Raw genomic sequence first — 16,436 nt, forward strand, 5'->3', positions numbered from 1 at the left:
AACACACTACAGGTTAATACACACACACACACACACACACACTACAGGTTAATACACACACACAACACACTACAGGTTAATACACACAGCATCACACACACACACACACACACACACACACACACACACACACACACACACACACATAGACAACACACTACAGGTTAATACACACAGCATCACACACACACACACACACACAGACAACACACTACAGGTTAATACACACACACACACACACACACACAAAACACACTACAGGTTAATTCAATACACACAATACACTACAGGTAATACACACACAACACACTACAGGTTAATACACACACACACACACACACACACACACACAGACAACACACTACAGGTTAATACACACACACACACACACACACACACACACTCAACACACTACAGGTTAATACACACACACACAACACACTACAGGTTAAAACACACACAAAACACACTACAGGTTAATACACACACAACACACTACAGGTTAATACACACACAACACACAACAGGTTAATACACACAAAACACAACACACTACAGGTTAATACACACGCACACAACACACTACAGGTTAATACACACGCACACAACACACTACAGGTTAATACACACACACACAACACACTACAGGTTAATACACACACACAACACACTACAGGTTAATACACACAAAACACACTACAGGTTAATACACACAAAACACACTAAAGGTTAATAGACACACAACACACAACAGGTTAATACACACACACACAACTCACTACATTTACATTTGCTGCATTTATCAGACGCACTACAGTTGCACTACAGTTGAATACACACACACAACACACTACAGGTAATACACACACGCAACACACAACACAACACACACACACAATACACTACAGGTAATACACACACACACACACACACACACACACAACACAACACAACACACACAATACACTACAGGTAATACACACATGCACACACACACACACACACACACACACACACACAACACACTACAGTTAAAACACACACATAAAATACTTTGTTATTGTAATTCAGTAGATTTTTCTGGAATCAGTTTTTTTACTTCACTATTATTTTATTTGGACTTTTCCTCAATACATTTTTACACAAATATCTGTACTTTCTACTTCTTACATTTTCAAAACTGATTCACGTAATTTAAACCACCATTATTACTTTAAATCATTTACAAGAATATTTTGTCTTCATGCTCTAAGTTGAGTTTCACTAATAATAAACACACATTTGTATAAAGCCTCAATATTCCTCCATGTCGAGTAGAGAATTAATAACAGGAATATTCATATATGGGTGATTTAGAACAGATACAAATGTGTGATTTAGTTGCGATTCAATATTTTATTTGATTGACAGCCCTAATATTACAGGTTAACACACACACACATTCACACACACACACACACACACACACACACACACACACACACACACACAACACTACAGTTTAATACATACCACTAGGTGTGTGGAGATGAGGTGGAGATTGGGTGGTGGGGAAGAGGTGGAGGAGATCAGGTGGTGGAGAAGAGGTGGAGGAGATCAGGTGGTGGAGATCAGGTGGTGGAGAAGAGGTGGAGGAAATCAGGTGGTGGAGAAGAGGTGGAGGAGATCAGGTGGTGGAGAAGAGGTGGAGGAGATCAGGTGGTGGAGATCAGGTGGTGGGGAAGAGGTGGAGGAGATCAGGTGGTGGGGAAGAGGTGGAGGAGATCAGGTGGTGGAGAAGAGGTGGAGGAGATCAGGTGGTGGAGAAGAGGTGGAGGAGATCAGGTGGTGGAGAAGAGGTGGAGGAGATCAGGTGGTGGGGAAGAGGTGGAGGAGATCAGGTGGTGGAGAAGAGGCGGAGAAGATCAGGTGTTGGAGAAGAGGTGGAGGACATCAGGTGTTGAAGAAGAGGTGCAGTAGATCAGGTGGAGGAGAAGAGGTGGAGAGCTCCACTCTTTAATGAATCGTTTTGTTGTGCTTGGTTGACGTGAACACAGATGTGAGCGATTGTTTCTCTGATAAACTTGTTTCTTCTGGAAGAAGCTCAGGCTGCTTTCAGAAGATGGCAGTCACACACCAGCTGTCTGAGAGGAGCAGCAGCAGTGTGAGAAACAAAACCAGCCACAAGTTGATCCTACAGCACAGCTCTGAGATCTCAAACAGCAGAACCTCTGAGAACATTAGAACACCGTGTACGGATCAGCATTATTATTATTATTATTATTACTATTATTATTATTATTATTGTTGTGATGGTGATGATGATGATGGTGGTGGTGATGAAGATGATGATGGTGATGATGACAATGGTAATGAAGATGATGATGATAATGGTAATGATGATAATGTTGATGGTGGTGATGATGATGATGATGATGATGATAGTGGTGATGATGATGATGATGATGATGATGATGAGTCTAGCAGGCGATTCTGTCCTACTTTTTCAGGCACATTGCTAGAAGCTTGTGCCAAGTGAATGAATGTGAATGTAATAAATAGCAGACGTCATGTTGATGCCTCCTGCAGACAAACACTGAAATAAATCCCAGTAATGAAATTGGCATAAATCTGTTGGACACGTCGTCCCTCAGAGCGATGCACTTGAAAGGTGGACTATTTTCAGCCCCCTTCCGCCCCCTCGCAGAGCCGTGTTGTTTGAGTTCCTGCGCTGAGGAGCGTTCGAGCTCCGTCTGAATTACACCAGGGTTTCAATGAGAGTTGCCTAGTAACATGGATCATACATGAAGTTAGATACTCTGCTTCTTTTTTTATTTATCTTCTCTCTTCTCCTTTCATGTGCCATCTGTCACCATTCACCAAATTTCTGTCTTTTTTTATCTCACTCTTTCCTGAAAGGTCGTGTTTTTCTTTCTGCTGCGTGAATAGATCGTAAGCGTGAATCACGCGCCGTACTGCTGGTGTTTACGTTGCCGATCGCGTGCCGGAAGGAAAGGCGGATCAGAACCCCTGAGCCGGATGTTTCTGGGCTCTGTCTCATAGACTCGCTCATGACCCTGCCTTTGGGAAACAAAGAGACTGTTTATCAGTAACACTATTACTAACAACGTATTCGTGTGTGTTTTTGATGTTGTGAACTTAAAAAGTCTTCAGCTTGACCTGCAGAAACCCTGAAAAGTGAACCCTGTGACTCTTCATGCATCTGTTTTAGTGCGAGTCTGTGTGGATTTCCCAGCATGCAACGAGTGACGAAACATTTTTCACGTGTCATACATGAAGAGTAGTGAGGTGTTAGTGTACGTTATATCCCAGTGATGTTCAGAAGCTGGAATCAGAGCCCAGAGTCAGCCATGATACAGTGCCCCTGGAGCACAGAGGGTTAGGGACCTTCTGATCAGTAACCCAGAGCCTTTAACACTGAGCTCCTAAACCCTATTTATAACTTATTAATACTGCAGAGTTCTTGGAGATTTCTCTTCATGATACTCTTCAAGAAGAGTAAAGTTTCTTGGATTCTGATCATTTGGGCAAAAGGTGTGACGTGGCCCTTGAATTATTACTCATATAAATTACAGTGAGTTTACCAAAAGTTTGTGGACACACTGGGGTGCAGTCGTGTTCACTTTCATCCCAAAGCTGTTAATAGCTCCATAGCAGGAGATCTTCCATTCCAACCCACGTGGAACTGGCTTTGTGCACAGGGGCAATTTCAAGCTCAAGTGAAGGCAACATTTCATGCCTCAGCATCCAAAGACGCAATTGGGTGTCTCAGTTTGGAGAAGAAACATTATATTTGTCTGGAAAAGTCAGATCTCTCAATACTTTTAAACGAATTGAGCACATGGTTGTGTGAAACCCTGTTCAGCTGGGATTAGTTTTGAAGGTAACGATGAGGAAACGTCCTTCTTACAACGAGCAGTAAAAATAATCCCACTCTAACACTGACACTGACATGTTGGTAGAGATTGTGTTATATCCTGAATTAAAAAGAGGTTTTCACTTTTTCCTCAGTGTTCAGATGCTCCAGGAAGTGCTCACACCCTCGATCATCTCCAACTAAAACCACCAGGTTTATCGGGGCGTAGCAGAGAAGCTCCACGTCCACCAGGTGTGGGTGAGTCAGTAAATTGCTAACACATGCACATCTTGTATAACATTCATGGTCATGTGACTTACCGATACCCTCCTGCCACACCCCTGAAGACACTGTGTTCGTATAAGGTGTGTGTGTGTGTGTGTGTGTGTGTGTGTGTGTGTTACATATGGAATTTGTTGTATAGAGAACACACAATCATTTCCATCTTTCCAATCTCACATTCCTAAAACATTACACAATCAAGAAAATCCGATCCTATCAGAATTCTACCTCAGTCCTAACTCCGCCCCTAATGCTAATATTGCCCAATCAGCTGGCTTCTGAGGAAGTTGATGTGTTTTTACAGTAGGCACACAAACATGTGGAGTATGTGTTGTGAGATTGTGAGATGTTTCTCCTTGAGGGAATTGTGGATAATAAATCTCCTAATTAACCTCTAACACTTGCTGTACACCTACTACACAATCATCTCCACCAACACGAGCGTCTGCTGAACCATCAGCGCTTGTTAGCGAGCTGGTGAAGAGTTCTGTCACTCAGTGCACCGCTCTGCCTTTTAATGAGCTAAACCCAAACCAATTTACTGCAGTCCCCAACATTTACATTCTTACACCATGCAGGGACAAAACACAGCAATCTTCCAGAAACTCCTGATTTCTTCTGATTCAGAACAGGAGACACTGATCCCTGCTCAGTCTTCCTGCTCAGTCTTCCTGCTCGGTGTCCCTGCTCAGTGTTCCTGCTCAGTGTTCCTGCTCGGTGTCCCTGCTCAGTGTTCCTGCTCAGTGTTCCTGCTCAGTGTTCCTGCTCAGTCTTCCTGCTCAGTGTCCCTGCTCAGTGTTCCTGCTCAGTGTTCCTGTTTAGTGTCCCTGCTCAGTGTTCCTGCTCAGTGTCCCTGCTCAGTGTTCCTGCTCATTGTTCCTGCTCAGTGGTCCTGTTTAGTGTCCTTGCTCAGTGTTCCTGCTCAGTGTTCCTGTTTAGTGTCCCTGCTCAGTGTTCCTGTTTAGTGTCCCTGCTCAGTGTTCCTGCTCAGTGTTCCTGCTCAGTGTTTCTGCTCAGTGTTCCTGTTTAGTGTCCCTGCTCAGTGTTCCTGCTCAGTGTTCCTGTTTAGTGTCCCTGCTCAGTGTTCCTGCTCAGTGTCCCTGCTCAGTGTCCCTGCTCAGTGTTCCTGCTCAGTCTTCCTGCTCAGTCTTCCTGCTCAGTGTCCTGCTCAGTGTCCCTGCTCAGTGTCCCTGCTCAGTCTTCCTGCTCAGTGTCCCTGCTCAGTGTCCCTGCTCAGTGTTCCTGCTCAGTGTCCCTGCTCGGTGTCTCTGCTCGGTGTTCCTGCTAGGTGTCCCTGCTCGGTGTCCCTGCTCGGTGTTCCTGCTCAGTGTTCCTGTTCAGTGTCCCTGCTCAGTGTCCCTGCTCAGTGTCCCTGCTCAGTCTTCCTGCTCAGTCTTCCTGTTCAGTGTTTCTGCTCAGTGTTCCTGATCAGTGTTCCTGCTCAGTGTTCCTGCTCAGTGTTCCTGCTTAGTGTTCCTGCTCAGTGTCCCTGCTCAGTGTCCCTGCTCAGTGTTCCTGCTCATTGTTCCTGCTCAGTGGTCCTGTTTAGTGTCCCTGCTCAGTGTTCCTGCTCAGTGTTAATGTTGTGTTCCTGCTCAGTGTTCCTGCTCAGTGTTCCTGCTCAGTGTCCCTGCTCAGTGTCCCTGCTCAGTGTTCCTGTTCAGTCTTCCTGCTCAGTGTTCCTGTTCAGTGTTTCTGCTCAGTGTTCCTGCTCAGTGTCCCTGCTCAGTGTCCCTGCTCAGTGTCCCTGCTGGGTGTTCCTGATCAGTGTTCCTGCTCAGTGTTCCTACTCAGTGTTTCTGCTCAGTGGTCCTGTTTAGTGTTCCTGCTCAGTGTTCCTGCTCAGTGTTCCTGTTGTGTTCCTGCTCAGTGTTTCTGCCCAGTGTTCCTGCTCAGATCTGGAGATCTGTGGTAGCTTAAGGGTTAAAGCATTGGACTTTAGATCAGTGGTGTTGAGTTCAAATCCCGGCCCCACCCTGAGCAAAGCTCTCAACCCCAAAGCTGCTCAGTTGTATGAATGTGATAAATGTGCGTTGCTCTGGAATGTAATGCAAAGTTCTTCAAGTGGAGGTTGTGGGTGAGGAACCAGGTCACAATCAATCTGCACTGAACTGAGGAAATCTCTCCATTCTAGCAGGAATCACAGCTTCACCTTCTGCACATGCAGAGAAAATGTGCTGATGTGACTTGCTGGTGTGAGCATCAGGTTAGTGTTGGGACCGATCCCAGTCTACACTCAGACATGAGAAGTTGTGAGTTAATGGAGAGTCGTGGGATTTGAACCCACAGCTCCAGTCCACTCTCACATGTCCTGTCCACTCTCACACGTCCTGTCCACTCTCACACATCCTGTCCACTCTCACACATCCTGTCCACTCTCACAGCTCCTGTAAACGTTTAATCAGCGTGCAGCTTTGAGAAAAGAGCCAATATAGAGATTTAGTGATTCCTCTTCAGCTGAACAGCGACCTGTCACTGCGTAATTACATCCCATCCCATAATATCATCGCATCGCCCATCCTCTCTCTCTCTCTCTCTCTCTCTACCTCTCTCTCTTCTCTCTCCCTACCCCCTCTCTCTCCCTCTCTCGCTCTCTCCTCTCTCTCTCTCTCTCTCTCCCTCTTTCTCTCTCCCTCTCTCTCCCTCTCTCTCTTCCCTCTCTCTCTCTCTCTCCCTCTCTCTCTCCCTCTCTCTCTCTCTCTCTCTCCTCTTTCTCTCTCTCTCTCTCTCTCTCTCTCTCTCTCCCTCTCTCTCTCTCTCTCTCTCTCTCTCTCTTCTCTCTCCCTACCCCCTCTCTCTCCTCTCTCCTCTCTCTCTCTCTCTCTCTCTCTCTCTCCCTCTTTCTCTCTCCCTCTCTCTCTCTCTCTCTCTCCTCTCTCTCTCTCTCCTCTTTCTCTCTCTCTCTCTCTCTCCTCTCTCTCTCCCTCTCTCTCCCTCTCTCCCTCTCTCTCTCTATCTCTGCTCAACATAATCAAGGCGTGAACACAGATTTCCATAGAGACGAGCTCGATGGGAATCAATTGAGTACAGTACGCACCTGGAGAAGGCAAATAATGCATTTTGATTGCGTGATTAGGGCCGTGTCTGATTCCTCGTGCTGTCATTCTCTCGTAATGGGCTCGTCGAGAGCGGCGACTGGATGAAGATTTAAATCTATCATGGGGCTCGACAGCAGAGCAATAATACCCTCTGTAATGGAGTGTGCAGTTGCTATGGGGTGAAAGTGTGGACTGATGCGGTGGTTAGTGGAAATGCCAACACGGTCCGCTTGCTGCAGATTAGTAACATTAGCTTGGTTTGGATTAAGAGCAGAGGCAGGACACGGCTCAGTGGAGGAGGTTTGATAGACCAACACTGCAGCACTAAGAACAACATGTGGCATTGAATCAGACTTTCAACATAATCCAACTTTTTTCTCGTTTATTTTGTTGTCTTTTTACAGATTTTCAGATTTTTCATGCAAGGAGGTCATTTACCTTCTGGGTTTTGTTATCTGTTTTGTGATGGAGGTAATTGGTTAGGACCTGGCCATGAATAAATTTAGATCGAATAAAAGATCTCTGGAGCAGATATTTCACATTTGTCAGTGTCCTCAGCTGGCACTTTCCTACGTTTTCAGGAACATTACAATGCCCCGTGTCCACAAGATGTAATACTCAATGTACTCTGTTTCCAGGGCCATATTTCCTCCAGGCCTGGTGTTCCCCATGGATCTCCTTTATTAGGGCCTGTATTTTCAGGAGTCCATGTTTCCAGAGCCTGCTCCTCCCAGAATTCATTATTTGGTCTCATATACCCACAGCTCTAAATTCCCACAGGGTTCTATTCTCCTAAAGATCTCTAGGGATACATGGGGTTAAATTTCCAAAGCCTCAAATTTCCTGGGCTCTGAATTCTCTGAACCCTTTATTCCCACAACCTTATTTCTCCAGGGTCTGATGTCCCAAGAGTTCTAGCTTTTCAGCACTTTGTGTTCCTAATACTTCATCTTCCTAGAGATCTGTTTTCCTTAACATTCCATGGGGTCTATTCCCAGAACCCTATTGGTACATGGTTTTAAATTTTCCAAGATGTTCCATTAGTAATGTATTTCAAAAATCTTGTATCCTGGACGATGTAAATTCTCAGAGTTTAATGTTTCTATGTCTCTACATCTCCTTTTTACCAAGATGGAGGCTTTAGATTCTCAGGGCTCCATTTTTGCACAACATTCTGTTTTCGAGGTCACCCCAAGGTTATTGTTCCCATCTCTTGATAGCCCCATGTTCCCATTTTCACAGGGTTCCATATTTTTGGGATTCCATTGGTTTTTATCTCCAGCACTTTGTATCCAGAGGGTTACAGGTTACCACGGCTTTAAAGTCCCAGAGTTTCATATTTCTTGGATTTCTTGATTTATTTTTTTCTTAGGAAGCCTTTATATTTAATGCTCTATATTTCTGAAACCTATATATTTCCAAGGTCACATAATATCCAGGCTCTGTATTCAGGGCCTCATGTTTTCACTGCTCTAGAATCTCAGTAATGAAGGCCCTGTGCTGCAGATGCTCTGGGTTTCTGAGATTCTTTATTCTGTGTAGGTTGTGTAATGTTGTGTGGTTTTGTGTGGTGTAATGTTGTGTAATGTTGTGTAATGTTGTGTGGTGTAATGTTGTGTAATGTTGTGTGGTGTTGTGTTGTGTAATGTTGTGTAATGTTGTGTGGAGTTGTGTTGTGTAATGTTGTGTGGTTTTGTGTGGTGTTGTGTAATGTGTGGTGTGTTGTGTAATGTTGTGTTGTGTGGTGTTGTGTAATGTTAAATAATCAAATTGTAATTTTCTCAGACGAATAAAACTCACGCTTTATTTGGGGTCTTGTGAAGAAGCAGTGTTTCTGTAATTCAGGGTCTCACTCGGGGTCTCTGGGCGGAGCTGAGCAGAAGCTTCACTTTAGACCAGAATATTTCCTAAATGTTATGTAATCGCAGTGTCGTGTAGGTGATGAAATATACTGAAACCTGCCACAGCAGCTCAAAAGCAGGAGAATTTTCCAGCCATAAAATTGAGAAAATATTTTCTCTGCTGTTTTTGAGGTTAAAAGTCTTTCTGTTAATAATGAGAGTTTCTGAAATACATAATTACACCCTGAGACTCGGACCGCCAAGTCGAAGTCGTGATGAATTTACGGCCGGATTTGTAACCGAAGGTGTCTGGTGAGATTTGTGTGAAAAGATCCGACTCAGTGCCTTCATTCGTGATGGTACCTGGAGGAGAAACAGCTGCTTTCCTGATGATCCTCTGTAGGTTTGTTATTCCACCTTAGCATGCTCAGATCAATCAGAGCGCTGTGTCGAGCTCCATCTGCTCCTGCTCGTGTCTCAGAATTACAAACAAATCCAAACCTGCAGAATTCAGTCACTCCAAACACTCGTTTCTCTCAATGATGCAACTGCTCCAGTCTGTAAAGACACTAGTGAAACCCGGAGGAGCAGAACAATCAGTTTTAATGAACTAAAAACTTTTACACAAAAAGAAATAATTAAAATATAAATAAATACAATGAAATAGAATAAAAGTCTATAGATGTGATTATAGAGCTCTTTACGTCTTAGTGCACCACTGATACGTATGTTTATGAACTCACACTTCACTGCTCACTTCTTGATCGTGAGTTCTCTTGCTCATGTCGCTGTCGTCTCTGCTGTTGGATTCTGCTCAGGTTTCATGTTTCTTGGTGTTTAAGTCCAACTCGTAAATTTTCAACTCGAATTTACTTCTGCCTTTCAAAACAACTCAATTCTGTTTATATTTATCAAATAATAATTTAGATGTTTTTGTCTTGAAGTTCATTCATTGGCTTCTTTTTTAATAGTGTGAGCTCAGTGGTTAAGGCTCTGGGTTACTGATCAGGACGGCTCCCACTCTTGGGCCCTCGAGCAAGGCCCCTAACCCCCTGTGCCCCGGGGGCGCTGTTTTAGCTTTATTCAGCTATTTAATTCTATTCTAAAATATAATGAGAGATTTGCTGTTTGCTGATTATTGTTACTGAAGTTCATTTATTTATTTTGTTCATTTGTTGGTTTTTCCATCTTGTATTTTCGACACGTTAACTTGAATCTTATTTGTAAGAAATCTCCACTGTGGTGATGCGAGTTGAAGGGCCCCTGTGCAGTGGATAATGTTGTGTATAAGGATTGTGTCTACGAAGGTTTTAGAAATATGAAATATTTCAAATATACTAAAGTAAACCAACTTTGCCTGCTTTTACAGAAGGTCAGATGTTCCTCGTGTCTCATCTCCTACCGACAGCTGTTACTCAGTGATTAACATGTTGGGCTTTGGATCAGAAGGTCATGAGTTTAAATCCAATCACCAACAAGCTGTCACTGCTGGGCCCCTGGGTAAGGCCCTTAACCCCTTAACTGCTCAGTGGAAAAAATGAGATAATTGTAAGTCACTGAGGATTAAAGCATCTGCCAAATGCCAGCCATGTAAATGAAGCATGTGATCAGACAATACTCTGATGGATTTGATCCAGACATGTGGAGTTCATGCAGCTTGAGTAAAAAACTCAACAAAAAGGGAAATACTGAAATTTAAAAGACTGAAAGTCCGTGTTATATTACTGAATGAAAATTATAATTAATTAGGTGATAATCTGAAATAGAGCTCCTTATGTAAATCTACAGAAACCATGGAGTCCCCCTGGGGTTTCTCTGGGGTTCCTCTGGGGTTCCCCTGGGGTTCCTGTGTTTCTCCGAATCTGGGCCCTGGCTATCAGGAGATGGAGGGCTGCTGTAAACTCTATGTTTATCAATGACATTTAGCTGGTGTTAGCGTGGTGAACGCAGACTCTGTAATCTGTCTGTACACATCTGCATGTACACATCTGCACCAAGTTGTCCTGATGTCAGATGTCACCCTGTTAATATGGACGGCGGAACGCTTTCCAGACGGAGCGTTCCTCCGCGTTTGGCTGCGATTCTTCCCCTCTTTTATGTGTAGACTCCTGATTATCGCTACGTTTTTGATGTTGAGGGAAACGAGGTTGTGATTGACAGCTTGGCTGGAACTGAACAGTTCCTCTTCCTCCTCCACCTATCTGAGTGCACACAGCCCCAAAGAGAGGGAGAGAGAGGGGGAGGGAGAGTGGGAAGAAACAGACGACAACAAAATAACAATGGTGTGGATCGCATTTAATTATCCTCCTCCCTTCAGTAGACTTCGAAGCAGAACTGATGTCTTGAATTTAATTTCCGTCACTAAAACAATGGCGTTTTTGGCACATTGTTAATAAGCGCAACCTGTTTCCACGTCGAGGCGACAAAGAAAAGGCCATTTGACTCAGGAAAAGTAATTATGCTGCACTGGCAGACCGGCGGACGATACGAGAACAAAAGCGCAGCTTCTGAATTCAGCACAGCATTCCACAATGAGAATTCTTCATCAGCATGGCGGGAAGATGAGAATTAGTGTGTTCACACACACACACACACACACACACACACACACACACACACACACACACACACCCCATGGCATGTTTCTGCAGGTACAATGAATGCCAGAACTTTGAAATTGTGATTACATCTCATTATCTTTGGAAACAGCATCACATCGAGCTTTGTACAGAAATGAAAATGTTTCTCACCTGGTTGTGCAAAGATTTCCATTTTCAGCGTCTGAGAAAACACCTCGCTGTGTGGGAATACTGCTGCAGCCTTCACAAGCACACAAATCAGAACTGGCAGCTTGGAGATGCCAACCTTTCCATGCCAAATTCATATCTTCACAGTTCTGGATTCAATCGGCCTGTAACGTTCAGACTGGCTCCGAGCACCCCACCATAGTGTGTGTGTGTGTGTGTGTGTGTGTGTGTGTGTGTGTGTGTGTGTGTGTGTGTGTGGGCACAATGTAATTGTAGGATAAGATTTTGAAGATGGGCTTTAAGAATTTTCCGCGTTAATGAAAGTCTGAGGCGATATGTGTGAGCAGCGGATATTACAGCGGCGTTCTGCTCCCATTGTCCAACACACCAGTGCTTTATTGAAGAGCTGTGAAATAGCTTTATCACGTTATTAAGGGTTGTGTGTCTGCTCGCCGGGTTTGTGTTGTTGCAGTGTTTCAGTAGCTGCAGACAGGAGACGGAGTGTGACTGAGGAAATAAACAAGATTCACCTTCTTTAAATAAGAAGCTTTAAGAAGTTTTTCCACACGGTTGTATCTGCATTCATAAACATTCCGTTTATGCTATGTCATGTCCACAAGGTGGCGCCTTCACAATTAAATGTTTATTTATTTCGGTAATTTTTTTTGTTCGTTTAACTTGTTTATATTTATAATTCAACAATTTTTATAATGTGTATATTTTGACTGGTAGACTAAATACGTTTTTGATTTTCCAAGATTTATGTGATATCACAGGTTTGGGTTATATTAATACGTATCGCATCATACTTGGTGGTACAGGTCACTTCCTGGTTCACCGCATGTGAGAAAAAGCCACGATGAGTATTGAAAGCTGCAATGCTTATTGTAAAGTACGATGTGTTCAATGAAAATATGAGTTTGTGCAAGAAGTTACCACTCAGTCCACAAGCAGGCTAAGTGGTATGTAGGTTTATTTTCTGTTTTATGTCTAAATTTAATGTTGTATTTTTCTTTGAAACTGAATGTATTTGTGTAAATTTATCCTTTTTTTTTACGCATTTTTACGCAAGTATGTCAGTGGTCTGGCCAAGAGAGCTATCAAAGGGCATTTCATGGTGGGAACAGAAGCCACTTATATTGCTGCTTGGAACACACTCGACGACCGATTCGGAAATCCATTCCTAGTTGGCAAGTCATATCGTGACTATCGAGTCATAAGATACAGTCATGGCATAAGATCGCTAGCAAAGACACTAAAGATCTCCGTGAGTTTGTCGATTTCCTAAGCAGTGTTGAATCAGCCATGCCTTATGTTCAAGGTTTACCAGTTCTGAATGATTTTGTCGAGAATGTTAGCCAAATTACCAGAGTGGTTTAGTTCTCGTTGGAACAGAGCAGTTTCAGAGTTTCAAGACGAATATAAAAGATTTCCTGATTTCAAATACTTTGTCGAATTTCTCAACAAAGAAGCAAGAATTGCATGCAAGAAAGGTCTAAGCAAACCGATCAGGAGCATTGTAAATTTCAACGGAATCGCAGCTCAGGAGTGAAGACATTCACCACTAATTCTAGTGAAAGGACTGGTGTTTTGTGTGTCTTTTGTAAAAGATACGGTCACGCTCTCCATAGGTGTGGAAAGATTATGGAAAAACCAGTAGAAGAAAGAGTGAAATTTGTACAATCAGAAAGGCTGTGCTTTGGCTGTCTTTAAACAGACCATAATTCCAAGAGCTGTACTGCCAGATGTTTGTGTGACAAATGTGAAAAGTCTCATCCTACATGTCTTCACCAAGATCGTGAAAACAAATACTCAGGTCCAAGAGTCAAGGTCATCCAAGAGCAGTCAAATGCCATCCAAAGCCCTGGAGAAAGAACAGCTGAGCTGCAAACAATAAAAGAGTCCAAATCAGTGACTTCAAATAGAGTAATCCAAGAAAAGAAATGGCACTCATACCTCATCAATTATTCCAGTTTATATGTCAACCACAGCTGAACCAGAGAAAGAGATTCTTGTGTACGCCTTGCTTTATACTCAAAGCGACACTACGTTTATCCTAAAGGATACAGCTGAAACACTTAACATCAAGAAAGAATCTGTGAAGTTTAAGATTTCTACAATAACTTCCAAAATAAAGGTTGTATCTAGTCAAAAACTGAATGGTCTTCATGTAGGAGGCATTATGTCTGAAGTAAGAATCCAACTCCCAACGACTTACACTAGAGACTACATACCGGCAAACAAATCTCATATACCCACATGTGAGACTGCAAAAAACTGGCCTCATCTAGAACATCTGACAAATCAAATGTCTCCTAAACTTGACTGCAAAGTTGGCTTGTTAGTCGGCTATGATTGTCCTCAAGCTTTACTCCCCAGAGAGGTTATCTGCGGTAAAGAAGTTCAACCTTTTGCACAAAGATCTGTGTTGGGTTGGAGTATCAATGGATACAATGACTACCATGATGACAATGAAGATGAAATTGGTGTGAGTCATAGGATCATTGTCAAACAAGTTGTTGAATCATCTTACAAACTCAAGTCTGAAATTCACTTTGTGTGTAGGAACAAGGTTAAGGAAATCACTTCTACGGATATTCTCAAAGTCTTTGAGTCGGATTTTGCTAAAAGGAATAAGCAAGAATTCTCTGTGTCACAAGACCTGCAGTTTTTAGAGAGAGTTAAACGAAGGCATTAAGGAAAATCAAGATGGACACTGCGAAATGCCATTGCTGTTTAAGGGTGAGAGCCCAAATCTGCCAAACAACAAGGCTTGTGCAGAATATCGACTTAAATCCCTAGAGGAATGTCTAAGGAAGGATGAGCAATATTACAGAGACTACCTGGCTTTCATGACGGCGATGATAACCAGAGGCGACACGAAAAAGTTTCCTGAGGTGAAAATAAGCAATCAGCAGCAATGGTATATACCTCATCATAGGGTTTACAACCCACAGAAGCCAGGCAAGATCCGCATCGTTTTTGATTGCTCAGCAAGATTTCAGAGTACTTATCTTAATGACCATTTACTGAAAGTGCCTGATCTTACAAATACCCTTATTGGAGTCTTGTGTCGTTTTTGGAAAGGGCAGGTGGCCATAATGTGTGATGTATATATATATCCCTTTATTCAGTTCTATAGTGTTTATGTCGGTGTTGATGTCCCTGTCGATGTTGGTATTGAAGTCAAGTGTAATAAACATCAGTAAAAGAACCTTGGTCTTCGGATTGTGACTAAGGGCGGCATAACGGTTACTAATCAACCCCAATACAGCCCCAACCCCAGTTCATCAAACCCAATACAGCCCCAACCCCAGTTCATCAAACCCAATACAGCCCCAACCCCAGTTCATCAAACCCAATAACACCCCAACCCCAGTTCATCAACCCCAATACAGCCCCAACCCCAGTTCATCAAACCCAATAACACCCCAACCCCAGTTCATCAACCCCAATACAGCCCCAACCCCAGTTCATCAACCCCAATAAAACCCCAACCCCAGTTCATCAAACCCAATAACACCCCAACCCCAGTTCATCAACCCCAATACAGCCCCAACCCCAGTTCATCAACCCCAATAAAACCCCAACCACAGTTCATCAACCCCAATAACACCCCAACCCCAGTTCATCAACCCCAATTAAACCACAACCCCAGTTCATAAACCCAAATACAGCCCCAACCAGCAAAGAAAGCCACTAGAGGGCTTTGGATTAAGAGGGCAGAATTGTTTGCCCTCACCAGGTCAGGGACAAACTTACTTATAAAGAACATATCCACTTTTAATCACCACATTATCTGTGTAAAGCTGCTTTGAGACAATGTCCATTGTTAATCGCACTATACAAATAAAAATTAATTGAATTGAATTGTGGGCAATTGCTACTGGGACACAGGCCGGGGTCTGATCAACCCCAGCTGGGTTGCCTGGACGAGGGTGTCTGATGTTAAAAGGCCTGAAACACTCAATGACCCCAGGATACATCAATGATTTCTGATTTCTGGTTTCTGATGAAGTGGGCGGAGTCTAAGAGCCAGACCATCAAGATACAAACAAAATACAGCAATATAATATATTTATTATATATGTATATATGTATATATTATATATATTATATGCTGAGTCATTAAAAGTTAACTGTCATCACCACTCAGTCATGTTCACTGATATCTGGATCTTTGTAAGAAACTGGGAATTTACCGATTTCAGTTGATCTGTACCCCAGTGCAGAAAAACTCGCCTCATTCTGAGCTCCTTTGAGTAATTGAGCTCGGCACTGAACGGCCTCCTACAGCTCGTCCTTCCCACCTCACCAACGCTGCTTTGAAGTCTGCAGTAATTAACCCCCGTCTGAGAAGCTTCAACATTAACCTGGATGCTTGTTAAGACTGTTTTCACACATAATGAGCCTCAATCTTCCAGAGAAATGCTTTAAACATGTAAACATGACCGATCAGATCTCCTGACAGTGCTCAGGGTATCTCTAAACAGTAGCACTGCAAAAAAAACTTTCACATATTTTTAAGATTTAGAAACATGATCTGCCAACAGAACAGACGAGTTCAAGCTAAATGAAAATGTCTAGAAAGATCTTTAGTGATATTTATCTTATTGTATCGTATAACAGGACATAAATGTAATAAATGCAATGATATTCAAGATTTTTTGTA

General features: G+C 43.0%; 1 protein-coding gene across 3 annotated transcripts in view; it reads left to right on the top strand.

Annotated features, from left to right (window-relative positions):
* The window catches only part of syt1a (synaptotagmin Ia), a 190,222-nt gene that overhangs the window by 37,318 nt on the left and 136,468 nt on the right, over nucleotides 1-16,436 (top strand). Inside the window, exon 2 of one of the 3 annotated variants that reach the window (XM_046872652.1) lies at nucleotides 4,012-4,114. The gene's annotated coding sequence lies outside the window, so the exon portion shown is untranslated. Of the gene's footprint in view, nucleotides 1-3,999; nucleotides 4,115-16,436 lie in introns of those variants that run through there. The other 2 variants (XM_046872654.1, XM_046872653.1) reach the window with 2 other exon arrangements.

The sequence above is a fragment of the Silurus meridionalis genome, chromosome 18, assembly GCF_014805685.1.
Source record: "Silurus meridionalis isolate SWU-2019-XX chromosome 18, ASM1480568v1, whole genome shotgun sequence".
In the NCBI taxonomy this organism is placed as follows: Eukaryota; Metazoa; Chordata; class Actinopteri; order Siluriformes; family Siluridae; genus Silurus; species Silurus meridionalis.